This window comes from Lasioglossum baleicum, chromosome 9 (assembly GCF_051020765.1).
Source record: "Lasioglossum baleicum chromosome 9, iyLasBale1, whole genome shotgun sequence".
NCBI lineage: Eukaryota > Metazoa > Arthropoda > Insecta > Hymenoptera > Halictidae > Lasioglossum > Lasioglossum baleicum.
In genome coordinates, this window is record NC_134937.1 from 12,103,305 (window position 1) to 12,115,649 (window position 12,345).

Below are 12,345 nucleotides of genomic sequence, written 5' to 3' on the forward strand. Positions count from 1 at the left end.
TCACTTTTCGCGAACTATAATTAATTTCACTGTTGTGAATTCGTGTCTGTTTCAAACACACACACACAAATATTCATACAACGTACATTTTAAACGATCATCTTCGGCTGATTTACCCTCGTCGAGGGTGACTCCAGTGGAGTCAGCGACGGTTGTTAGCAGCGCAAGGGAGCAACCGGCTACGAAAGTGTTAATTAGGGACGAATAGGAGGCCATTTTATCTGTGGGTCATTTATTCCGCGGCTGTGGCCGGACACTTGGACCAGGCTTGAGGCAGACCAAGGCGAGTGCGCATAGCGCATTCCTATCGGATGGCAACCACGTCCAACTAGCAGGTTCCCCTCTCTGCGTCTCTGTCTCTCTTTCTCTCTTTCTCTCTGTTCTTCCTCCTTCTTTCGTCTCTCGCGCTCCACACCGACAGTATTTTTATCCCCGGTTATTCACCCTCTTATCTGCGAATAGAGGCGCCCCTTATCCACCTGGATTCATGCCTTCTTTCCGTCACCGTCGCACCTCACCCCTCTGCCGTCCGTCACTCGACAATACGTTTATTCATCGGCCCGACGAAGTCGGTATGGTCGCAATTGGATTCCCTGTTCCTCGATGAGACCAATAAACACGCGTAATCGCTCGAACAACCTTTGTTTGCTTCTCTAACACGGATTCGCGAAATTCTTCTCCAAGGAATTTGACGTGAGCTTCTTCAACATTGATTAACTCGAGTGACCTTCTATTTCATTTATAAAGACTATAAAGAGCAAGATTTGTGTCAGCAATTTGTGTTTCGCTTCTTTTTAAAATAGACTACGAACGAAGTAAAAAATGCACAGTATTTTCGTTTTTTTTTTTTCAATGAAAGTCGGACCGAGATCGTAATTAGCACGTATTGGTAGCGCGTTTCTGTCAGAGAAGATTTTCAGTTGCGCGTTCTAAAAAAGAATATCGATCGTTTGATGCCAACTACTAGCACCCACGAATACTTCCGTGAGTCAGTGTTCGTATTTTCTTTGAAAACAAATGTTTCAATCCATTTCCCGTAACCTATTAGATCTAATCTTGGATTTCTTGATTGGAGTCGTCCAAATGGTAGACCAATGTATTACGCTTTTCGTGTTCCGCCGATAGAAAAAATATTGACTGAAGGGAGGAAATAGAATGAAAAGGAATTCTGCTGACAATGATTTTCTTCGCTACGACTAAAAATACAAATTTTAGCGAACCATACCGGATTAATGATGAATCTTTACGGTACACGAACAAATGTTTCGAAATTCGATGTTCTACGCACGTTTTACGGTAGATCGCGAACAGATCCGTCTCGCGAATGTTTGCTAAAAAACACACGGATCTAGCGGGCCGGTGTTTATAAGGTTTGTTTAAGAATTCCCGATGCAGACATAAGAAACGTAAGAAACGGGCGCAACATAGCAAAATCCTTTTTTTAATCGCGGCCATCTGGTCGGAGTCCGGTTCGACGTTTCGAGAAACAAAAAGAGATATGGCTGCAAAACGATCGGCCGAGTACGATCGTCGGCGAATAAGATCAAGAAAAAGAAGAAGAAGAAAAAAAGTAGGCCAATACACGAAGTGATCGTTACCATTCTCGAGCGCTTCGATGTTTGCATAGGCGATCGGACCGGAAAGTAATTCAAATAAACGGATGCCACATCGACCAATCTTCCCGCAAATATACCGCGATATTCCTCAGATTTCTTCTCTCGCGGAAAAAAACTCGATAGTGTCCCGGAAATTTCCGATTGCAATTGCTTGCGAATTTTTTCCTGAACGTTTATCATTTTTTTCGCTAAATTTTGCCCGATTTATTCGGGGCTGTAAAAATGATTTTTCATGGAGTTTTTACTTTTTGTGCGATTTGATGTGAAATTATTCATATGGAATACTCTGAAATATTAGGTTTGCGTTTTCTTCGCAAGTGAAACTGCGAGACTTTAACCCGGTTCGAGGTGGCTCGAGGTGCTCGTTACAGTTTCATTCGCGGCACTTCCACTTTTCCTCTCTCGTCGCGCTTCAAAATTAAACTCGAGGACTATGTAGCGGTAATGGCGCTCTTCCGCGTTATGGACGTCGACGACGAACAAAAGCAGCCATTGAGCACCGTGCATTCATCTGCGGCAACCGTTCCGACATAAAAGTCCTGCCTAGAGCCGCGGTAACCGTGACTGCATTCGTCTTGTTTATCAAAAGACAATTGTCTCCGAGAGCAGAACATCGGGAAGTGTAGATTCGCGAGTGACGAATGAAGTCCGTCGCATTTGGCACAAGCTCGCTCAATACTAAACGAAGGCGGCGAATTTTACCCGTTTATGACAGAAATAAACGAAACTTTCATGTGGCGCCAAAGGACAAATGACGAGAATTAAATTAGAAATTCTTTCTTTTCTTTTTATTAACTAATGTGCGATTTTATGGTTCCACAAGGCTAATCAATAAATATCGCTTCGATCTCCTATGAATAAAGCATAATTGAGAATTCTGATATCATGCGCTCGGGTCCGTGAATGTAGGGACTGATTAGGAGTAAATGAATTAAGAGTCGATATGCTTGTAAGTTGAATGGTTATTTGTGAGCTTGTGTGAATGTTCACGGTCTGGTTACACCAGAAGAGATTCAGAATTTCGAATCCATTGTACACCGACAACCAGACGGTGATGTATGGCCCAGGGACGGCCCGATGATTACGAGGAATCTGTTCCCTCATCCTTCGAGAACCTTGTCGTTAACGAACGTCCGCCCCTTTTAATTACTTTGTTCATTAATCAGCCCGGGGACTGGGCGCTGGGTGCTAGGGGTGAGTGCCCTTCCAATAAACAGCCTGTTACGATTTAATTGACAGCCTCGCTCGGATCGGTCTTCTTTTCACGTGATTGTTCGCAGCTTTGAATTTTCTATGATTTTTCCTTTCAAAGATCTGCGAGGAGTCTCTCATCTCTGTATGAATATCTTCGGGGTAGCTCGTTCTTGTGGTCAGCAGGTTGAACAGTTCTAGCTCTGGAATGGCTCTGGAACAGCTCGGGAACAGTTAGGAAACTCGATGAACGTCATCGCCAGATGTTTCTCGCGATTCCCGATCAGCTCGAGAAACACCACCCATTCGGAACCTTCTCATTTTTATGAGATCGCGGGTCTTCTTCAAAGAGGAACGTTCCGCCGATGGACAGTGAAATATCGTTCGCCATTGGCCCGTCTTTATCTCCGGTTTTTTTATTCCTGCCCGTTACGTAACGTCCAGTATTATTCCTGTCTTTATATTTGTCTGTGCCGATATTCCTCAAGGTTGCGATCGTTGGAGGATCCAGCGGCGTGGGCGATGACAATCGCGATCGAGGGACACCACGTTCTTCCATAAATTTTGATCTAAATGCGTCTTTTACGCTCCAGCTTTCACGAGACCGTCGAAATTTTTGATTTAGTGGATCCTGGATCCATCATGGAACGATGGAGCCACTAAACAGACTGGAGATTAGGGTGGTTGTGTTGTGGGGAATCTGTTGGCCAACTTCTGAAACTGGAAAATGTTTCGTACGAAGACTACGCACTTGTTTCTTACTCCGCGAATAAGAATGCGAGGCAGTAAAAACGAATAACTTCAATTATGACAAAAATGGATGGTTGTAATCTCGAATAAAAGAAGGATTAAAAGAATTTTTTACTTGCCGACAGTTTTTATGCTCCTTTTACGATTTCATTAAATAATCAAGCTAGAAAAATGTCTGGAGACTCAATTTGAGGTTCTGAAAGGTGAGCATACATCCATTGTCCAGATCGCGAGAATGTATCTACACGAGGCTAGCCTGGATTATATTTAGACTTGTTTCCCATCGACAGCTGGTGGACTCGGCGTTTACGAGCCATTCGCAAACCTACGAATCACTTTTAACGCCATCCTGTCCAAGGATTGTCGTATAGACTTCGTCTTGATCGCCCGGGATGACAGGAAACTAAACGTACCTGGTAATGCAATTCTTGTATTGTACAATGTATGCTGTGCAAACATGCTTCGATGATTTCGGGAACCGTGTAACGCGTGCATGTGCGCGATTTGGTATACCGCGAGCATCTAGGCAACCAACCAGTTGCTTTACGTTGTAACAGAAGATCGACCGATGGCATTTCTCAATGAGGATCGCCACTCGGAACTTTAGATTGTCAACAAATCAATTAATTTAATTATTCGTATTTATGCCTCTTACAAGAAGACTAGCCCTCAGTCGATACCACTTTGACAAAACAGACCAGAAAAGAATGGTAGTCTCTTATCTAGAAAGCCACCCTCGCAAGACACGACCTTCGCAGGACAATCTGGACTCGGATTTGGCATCGGTCGTCTCTAGCGACGCCTAGTTCGATTATTTATCGGGACGGTATGCGGGATGCGTGGGCAGAGTCGGTTCTCCCTCGTATTCCCGGTGCTTTCCGTTCGCTGGCCGGTTTCCAAACGGCGACACCCTCACACCTTCGGATTCCTTTTGGCGGGTGTTCGTGTGCGTGGACGCCGGCACGTACGTATTGCGTGTTCACCGCGTTCTCTTACGTTACACCTCGTGTACGAGTTACGTCGCCGTGATTACGTGCACACCTCCGGACGATCGCGTCTGGCTTTTTCCAAGCCTCCCCCTGAACGCTGCCGGAACGGAACCATTTCTCTTTTATTCACCGACGATACGGCCCGGTTTATTATTGGACCCGGCCACCGACGATCTTCATGCTCGATCAGTAGAACCCGAGAATTTATTCGATCATGGCAAATTTACTCTCGGGAATCCGAACGACCCCGTTGCCACCCGCGAAACTCGCGACGGTCCTGGAACTCCGTCGAGAATTCTGTTCGTCGCGGAAGTTATGGCCACTTGTGATCAGAATATTCATGTCACCTGCCTTTCCTCTTATTTTTTTAGATGTTTCTTTGGTGGAAGGTAGCTTCGCATTGTGTTTCTTAGAAATTTCAAGAAACAAAATAGAACCTTTGGAAAATATCCTGGAAAAATCGTTTGTCGACACGAATGATTAGAAAAACCCGCATCGCAGTGCCAGGGTTCCGTCTGAAGTCTCAAGTGCATAGCGCACCACGACGCGGTCCAAGATTTCCGCGTGTTGCACGCGGCATAGGGTGCCTACAGTCAAGGTCCGCGCGTTCAATTTTAGAATGATAATCGAACGACTCAATGACTAATCCTTAACCAACCGCAATGCGCCAGCAATAGCCGCGAAAACCACGCACGGCGAAAGTACAGCGCAGCTCGGTTCTTTATTCATCCCGGGGACTGAATGGTTGACGACAGCCCGGTATTCTTAGCTCCCGAATGTTACGCGGACGATGTATAATCGTCAAACAGGGAAATGCACGGTGCTTATTAATAGATTCCCCGTAAAAATAGAATCGTGATGCATCGTGTGTCTGGCCGAAGCGAGATCTCGTAAAGCCTTCGTCTTTTCTAGGATTCGTTTTTTCTCCACGTTCTTTTGTTTTCTTCTTCGCTTCCATTGACATCGACATCGCCGGTGGTGGATATTCGTTAATGGCGACGTCGGACGTCGGCGACGTTATTTTTTCGAGCGACGGGACGATAAGGGGCCAGACGGATGGAACAAGAAAGAGAAACGTGACGCGCGAAGCTCTCTCTATTTTCGACTCTGGCGATTAGGCTTATTTATGGCCGCTGGAAACCACTATGGCCTCCTATCTTCCTGATCCGGAAGTCGCAGGATTTAAATCGCATTTTTCACATTTTGGTAAGATCACTTTGGAACTGTGAATTATTCTTGACTGGAATCGCAAAATTATTCCAAACTTTTGGCAAGTGGTGCATGCTTGTTCGAGGCTCGTTAACATTCCTGTCGAACCGGGAATGCGATATATACCTGGTTCCGTTAATCTGTGCACTGTGGTTCCGAGTGAGTCACGTAAGAGAAGCTGCTCCGGAAATTCTGTAAATATTGATCCTCGCGGAAATTGATTTCTGTTAGGCTCGATCGTATTAACAGCGATTATGTAATTCGCAGTATATGCCGACGATACATTGAAAGGTCCCGAGGCGCAGTCTTCGTGATCTTCTTCGGATCCTCTTCAGAGTGGACAAAAGCGCAGCGTCGAAAAGTTAGTGGATCTTTCGACAAACCGGGCAGGAAACATGGTGTTCGTTGAGAAACAATCCCCCATAAATTTATCCAGCTTCAATCAAGCGACCCGTGGCGAACAACGAAGATCAAGAAAGCGAGAGAGGATCGAGGAGAAGAGAGAGTTGTTGACGATCGATAGGACAGGTGGCGGTGGGACGGCGGCGGCGCGACGATAGGCGCCTTTATCGAACGAGATCGAAGATAATCTCGCCATCTTTCCCTCCTTTCTCTCTCTCTCTTTCTTTTTCCCTTGCTCTTTCTCTCTGTGTTCGACGCACCCCTCTCGCACGCACGGCCGACCGATCTCCTGTTGCTCTTGGCAGCCGTACGCATGGTTTACGTGGTAACAGCTGTGCTTCGCACGCACTTTGCTCGCGCAAAACATCGCTAATGGACCGACAACCTCAGCAGAGTCAGCCCCGCTTACGCGTAAATATAGTAAACTCCTCTCTTTCTTCTTCGGCTTTTTTTCTCTCACATTTTTTCTTCTCCAATCCTTTATCTGGATTGGAGTTGTCGCGGCTCTGTATTATCATCACGATGAGAGATTTGGTTTTTATCGTCTCTAGAATGTGAAATACGACAGTGTTGGCTTCTCGAAAAGACACATTATAATGATATCATAGTAAACAAATGTTGAGTCATTCTATTTCGGATAGACCGTTGTGCAGATTAAATGTGTATCTCGTGATTATGAACCATGTATCTAGTTAGCGGGATGTAGGTGGCCACCGATACCTACACGGTCGGATAGATGATGCGCCTGTGTATACGCGCGCAAGATCTGTGCCGAAGCTAAACATTCCGCGGAGCATTCACCCTGGCATTGCTGTAAAAATAAACGGATCGCCAACGGTGTATATCCACCTCGTCCCCGAGGTCTCCGTTTCATTTACGATACCAGTGAACCGAGAACCCTGCGTCGCTCCTCTTCCTGTTGCTCCCTTTCAACGAACACCTCGCACCTGCTACCCTTGCTAGACAAAAGCAAACATCGATCGGAACATCGATCAGAGCGTCCTCTGAATCATTTTCGAAGGACGCTGGACGATCGAACCTCAAGGCCTTCTTTCGACCTTCGTTCGCCTTTCATCCCCTCCACCACACTCGCAAACACAAAACTAAACTATAACGTTGGTGTTCATAACTTTCTTTGCGAACCACGCTCGCGACTACATTGTGACATTCGATGGCGAAAACAGGTTGATGCGATCGCAAACAATACACGGGGAAAATCGAAGAAGCTCAAGGTCGTCGCAATGACAAAGGTATTACGTAATGGCAGCCATCCCTGGAATCAACGGTTTAGTATCCCGTAAAACGGTCTGCAAAACTTCCATTATCTTTTTTTACGGATCCCTGACCTTGATGCTCGATCGCAGGCCGAGTTTAGGATGCTCTGGAACCACCGGCGCTCGTAAAAGTGATTTAAAAGTGCAGCGTAAACGGTGTTGGATACCGAAACATGTAAATACGCGGATACTACTTTAGAACGGAACCATTATAATCGGACAGATCTCGGTTGACCTATGTATACACCGATGGAAGGACGACGGTGCACAACAATCGCAATCCACCATAAAAGAGAAAACCTTAAATTTTCTACCACCTGTTGTGTGGTACATCCTGCACAATTTTTCCTAGTAATGTATGCATCGAAATTTTCACAGCAAAAGGTCAAAGGTCCGCCACCTTTTTTTCTGTCGCAAGTTGGCCAAAGTTCCTGACCTTCCCCGGTGTCTCGCGATCGGGAAGCTTCCACGAAAACGACAGCGCGTCGTTGCGGAAAGAATACGCGAGCCGAGACGTGCCAAGTGAGTCAGTGAGTTGGATGGTTCACGAAATTAGATCGCGCGGATTATACAGCGGCCGACTGTTCGTTGCTGCATCGCTGTAACCGGCATTGATTCATCGGGCCGACGTTTGCGCGCAGATGTTGCTAGTATACAATGAACCGCTTCCATACAATGTGGATCGCATTCCTAAAACGTTACCCGAACTAGCGCGATTAGAGATCCTGATGATATTAGAAACCCCCCTAATGCTAAAAACGCGATTAAACAGTGCTAAGTCTACGGCGATGGGGATAGAGAGAGAGCAACAACCTCATCGAAGTCGTTTCTCGTTAATCTTCCTGTTATTTATGACACCCCGACCATCCTCGTAGCTGCAAGCTTGAGTTTCAGGATGTTCCCGTAGACATGCTTCATTCCTCGCCGTTATGAAAATCCCTTTCTCCAACGCGAGCTACCAGCCACTTCGAAGAAAAAGGGTATGCTAGAATCCTGGAAACAAACAACTTACTCTAAAGCAAGCAGCAGTGGTTGAAGCAACAAAAACCTCGTTTATTTTCGGCCAGGCCTAATATAATTGCTCCGCGAGGAAAAACGAAGCGCCCAGAGTAGTTGGTGCATGTAATTCGCGCTCGTCCATCATCTTTTCGGCTTACATATGGAAGGAAGATCCACGAGGAGGATTATTCTCGAGGCTGGTCACGAATCCAGTCGTTGGATGATCATAATTCACGCGTCGACGGAATATCAGGTGGCACAACGGGCCGCTTAATAACGCGGATTACGGAGCCACGCCACGGCCGGAACAAAGGCTGCTACCAGATGAAAAACGATGATCGGACAAGATATAATATGACGACGCCTGGCGCGGAGTTGGCGTCGGGTCTAGGAAGCGAGCAGCCTCTTGCACACGGTTGTAGCCCTTAATGAGCCCAACACGGGGCCAGACCCAACCTCTTTCGCTCTGTTTCTTCCGTCAACCGCTTCTGTCTCTCGTTGTCTTTCTTCTTCTTCTTCCTCCTCTTCTACTTCTCGTTCGCCTAACCTCCCCCGCTTCCCTACACCCTCGACTCCATTGCCGGCCGCTGCGTGACCTGGATGGTACCCAAACGAAATACCATTCTCGTCGCTGCCTTTTTCTCGACCGCCATTTTGGAGAACCCGTCGCGTTGCTCCAGTTTGCCAGGCCACTCGGATAAACAGCTTTGTGCCTGTCACTCCGGATTAATGAACGACCACCACTGTTCCTCAAATTTGTCGGATTCCCTGCTGTACGTCCGCGATCACCGAAAATTCTACCGTTTCCCTTGGATATCTTTTTTCTTCGGTCAACAGATCAGCGGATCGTTCGTTCGCTGAAACAATGAATTATCTTACGAGCAAGCATAGTAACTTACCAACTTGTTGACTCTGGCAGACGATTCGTCGTCGATGTCGCTCAGTTTTCATCGAAGCGATGCATTCCAGGAGCAAACAAGTGGTCGCCGCGCCGGTTGTCGAACGATCGATAATGGCCACCGTCGCGTCGAGCACGAAACGATTCAATGCCAATGTTACGAACGAAATTAACTCGCGAGAGATCACACCCTGCCGACGACGCGTCTCAAATCTTGCCAAAATCACCCAAGTTTCCATTATCCGCTTCCTGCCGCACCTTTGTGATGCGCAGGAATTGGCTGCCTTCCGGTCGCGATCGCCCACCGGCCAATTCCCACGACAAATAGATGTTTATTTATTTTTAAATGATGGATATGTCTAACTGCATTGCAGACCGTTTGTCAGAGATAGCGGTGGGAACGAATGGCCATGCAAAAATGGCACCTGCCGATGCATTTTATTTCATTTATCCAATTATCTAATTTGTGGAACTTTCTCGGAGACAAAAATTGAGAGAGGCTCAGGTTGTAAAGCGACGAGCATTTGTCAGTCGACTCTACCGAACTATGCGGCTGTTAGAACAACAGTTTAACGTCGTTCCTTACACCGTTCGGTCGCTCGTGTCGCCTGGGAACAAGCGAGTTTATCGAGTCGTAACGTTCGCGCGCGGCTGTCCCGCGAAAATTGGAAGCTGCACGCGCGCAGATATTATTGCCGCGATGACAGCCGTTCCCGCGGTTCGTGCCGGGCCCGGCATATTCGCTTTAATGACTCCATAACTCGTGCACGTATCAAATAGCGGGCACCTCTGCCCGGGAATCCGACCGCGAATTATTGCGCGTTCATCTCGTAATTATTGCCACTTCGTCGCGACGATACTAACTAACAACCGCCGGTTTATTACGCGCCTGCACAAAAGTGGCAACAACTGCGCTGCGGTGTAGTCACGCGAAATGCATCCGGAGACCGGGTGATATCGCTGACCGACCGATGAGAACGGGAAAAATTCACAGGCCAGGTATCAGGATATTATATGCGAGTATCTTCTACGATTTTAATAAGTAATTTCGCCGATCGGAACGGACATCGATGATCAGGTGCGCAGCGCGAGTTCGATTGGCCAGAATGTTCGCAGAAAATTAAACGCGCGGAGCCGACTACGGACATGGAACAAATTGGAATTGGCTATTTTTGCACATCCACATCAGAAGCGCAGATTGTCGCGTCACACGAACCGCCTCGTTTCGATTCTGATATTCACGCTGCCCCTGCTAACTGGTTCGCCGGATTTATCCGCAACCTTGAGAATAACGGGCATGATTTGTCCCGGTCGTAATACATACTTGATGCCGTTCGGTGTTTCTCGCGGAATGTCTCAGGAGGGCTTGAGAATTGGCCTCTCGACAACATTGTTGCTGCAAATTGCCCGATTTCGAAACTTCGCGACAGGTTGCTAACTGCACGCTATCTTGTTAACTGGTTCCCCCTTTTTTACTTTATATACTCCTTTTCGCATAGATCACAGAAACCGCTACTTAATTAGGCACACAGTTTCTAAAATTTGCACTGTGTTGAACCTTGTTGGTTTATGTTTGAACCTTCTGTAGGTGACAAGACGAAAACATGAGACTATTCTGGAGTGCATCCAAGAAGAATTTCCACAAAAATTTATAAATAGATACAATATACATATAGAAACATTCTTAATCATTGTGAATCATACAGTTGTCGATATTTTGAAGTACCTTCAAGAGCGAGATTAAGAAAAATTCATAAATATAAATCAATCGTACAATGATACAGCTGTTTCAATCAAAATTAGCTGAAAATCTGCACGAAAAATTACAGTGAAAAGCGACTGAAAAAACCTTCCCACCACATCGCGAGCGAAACAGCGATTTCTGCATATCGGCTCGGGAATGTCAGCCGATGGACAAGGTTGTTGGATGTCGCAATCGGACGTGCCTGGTTCGGAGCCTATCGGGCCAACCTACAAGCGTCGGCTCCGGTCGAAATCCCATGAGAAACGGCAGATTGTTTTGGAGCTGGTAACTCGGTCGCGGTAGCTTGACGAATGCCCGGCCGCTTATTCAATTTCACGCGCAGACGGCACATTATTAATCGGTCGGAAAATGTAAACTGTGCACTAACCAAGCGCGATTCTGCGTCGTCGACGCCGCGCCGCCGCACGGATATCTGCGGGGAGTCAGGGGCGCTTTAGAACGCGGAGGAGCTTTGCATTTCGCTACTAAAATTACGAACGGCGACAGCTGAATGCACCGAATTTGTCAAAAGGCCCGGCTAGGACGCCGTTTAATCGTTATCGCGATGCCTGTGTCAACTGGATGATTATTATACAGTTGCAGAATTTTTCTTTGGTTTCGCTCCCGATTGATTTTTCAGTAGGTAATACGATTACAGATGCAGATATATTTGCACAGGTACAAAGAAACCTGTGTTGCTGCTAATAAAATAGCAAGATTTTTCAAACGTGCAACCTGTCGGTGCATACAAATTTGAATGGCACATAATATTCTGATACTGTGACTCATTTATGAATAATAAACGACGCATTTTAGTAAATGCAAAAGCAGGGTGGACGTTGGTAATGTTCGAGTTTCTCGAAAACTGTAGGCTGAGCGAAGCTCACGAGATATAACCGTGCCCGCAGAATTGAGCGAAAAACGTGTAAGGTCTCGCGAATATCGGTAGCGGAGTTGGCAGGCCGGATAAACAGCAAGCGCATTTACGGCTTCTTCGGACGTCACGTAGTTTCGACGTTTCGAGTAATCGCCGAGCGGCTCGTCGGGACCGTTCGACATTTCACCCACGCGGCGCCGTTTATCGAACGTGCCAGAATGGATTTTCGCGCAAAAACGGCACGCGCGCGAATTCGCTCGGTCTGCTCTCGCGATAAGACATTGTCGAGCTGAAAACTCGCCGGAGATATTTCCGACGCGGTTTCCTCGCCTACGATCACGCGTCACTGGCGCGTTCGCGTTCGTGTAGGCTGAAAGTTTCGCGGGCTTCCGCCTA

The 12,345-nt window shown here is 46.8% G+C and overlaps 1 protein-coding gene across 3 annotated transcripts in view; it reads left to right on the forward strand.

Moving 5' to 3' along the window:
* The window catches only part of LOC143211741 (uncharacterized), a 235,213-nt gene that overhangs the window by 2,809 nt on the left and 220,059 nt on the right, over window positions 1–12,345 (forward strand). The window lies entirely within an intron of this gene.